The following is a 1,665-nucleotide window of genomic DNA, read 5'->3' as shown; positions in this document are numbered from 1 at the left end:
GTGTGTACTTATCAACATACTTCAGTTCACTAATATGTTGTAATTTGTGCAATTATAAAAAATGTTTTAGCTGTTTTAGTTGATTGTTCTTCTCATCAAGCTGGACAACTTTCTAAATTGCGCTTTTTTTTTCTTTTTTTTTCTTCATTTTTGGATGGAATATGGATTTTTTTTTTTAAATCGCAGGCTCTGAAATTTTTTTTATTCTTCTCCTAGGGAATTAATGCCGTTTACACCAAACTTGTTCATCATTATGCCAAGACATACTGTTGTCCATTAACAAGTAGAAACTGTCCCTGTTTGTGTGTGTGTCTGTAGTTGTCTGTTTTACACTGTTGTTCTATAGTAACCCCTTCATTGCTGTGTGCTAACCCTAACAACCAGACTGCCAGAGAGTTAAATGCATGTACCCCGCTGTGCATTGTTTTCCTAGAGCTCCTGAGTGCACTGCTTGTAGCCATATTCTTAGTTTTGTTTTTCCATGTTCAATATTTTTGTCAATTTAATTTGTTGTGTTGCTCTGACAGTATCAATGAATATTTGTTTTATTGCCAAAATGTGACATTTATATGACTTTGTTTTTAGGCCAGATGGTTAATGCAGCCATTCTTCTGAGTCAGCACTCTGTCATCGATCAGGTAACTTAAACAGAGAAAGAATGTGGACAAAAATCACATAATCACCCCTTATAAACATGTGGTATTAGCATCACAAAATAACGGCAAGAGAACATGTCTTTCTATTGAGAGTCTCTATGCATTGACACCAAAAAATGACTTCAGCTGATGCTTTTAATTTATTCAAAAGACATATGAACTAAAGTTGCCATTTGATTCTGTCTGATGAATACCTTACTAAATGAATTAACTGAATTTCTCATAGCAATTCCGTAAAGTGATTTACTGAATCAACAAGTTATTTATTATTTTCAGGTAAGAAATAATATAAAATACATGTCACTGGCTCAGCTTACCAAACATAATTAGAACACAACAAATGAATAATGTAAAGGAAACATTCTGGATTATAGTACCTGTTAAAAGATTGGAAACATTGCATTTATTTATTAAAAAATACAATAAAAAATAATATTGTGAAAAATGATTACAATTTGAAATACTTTGCTAGTTTAATACATTTAAAAATGACATTTATTTCTGTGATGAAAAGCTGAATTTTCAGCATCATTACTCCAGTCTTCAGTGTCACATGATCCTTCAGAAATCAGATTAATATGCTGATTTAATGCTCTAAAAACATTTCTCATTATTAACGTTGAAAACATTTGTGCTGCTTAAAATTTGTGTCAAACAATGATACCATTCAAACCTTTTTAGTAAGATTTTAAAACGAGAGAAAGCAACAAAAATGCGCTGTGTAAATAACTTCAGAGCGCTCATTTGTGTGCTGACATGGTTGACAGCTGTTAATGCACAATTACCATTTTAGATCGACAAACTGTAATACAGTATAAGCTTTCTATTCGAACTGAAAGCATAAATCTAGGTTATCCGCTGCCGTTTTCAAAGCACAATGTAAAACTGTGACATTTCATTCACTGACGCTCTTCACAGCGTTCTTTCATCGGCAGCACTAAACCCAGTAGTGGCAACCTGCCAAAATAAAAGGCTGCTGATTTTAAGTTTGTAAAAGAAGAAAATTCAT

Source organism: Sinocyclocheilus rhinocerous, unplaced genomic scaffold (genome assembly GCF_001515625.1).
Source record: "Sinocyclocheilus rhinocerous isolate Xijiao unplaced genomic scaffold, SAMN03320098_v1.1 scaffold279, whole genome shotgun sequence".
Lineage (NCBI taxonomy): Eukaryota > Metazoa > Chordata > Actinopteri > Cypriniformes > Cyprinidae > Sinocyclocheilus > Sinocyclocheilus rhinocerous.
The sequence above is the reverse complement of the archived record's forward strand: the minus strand, read 5'-3'. Positions refer to the sequence as shown.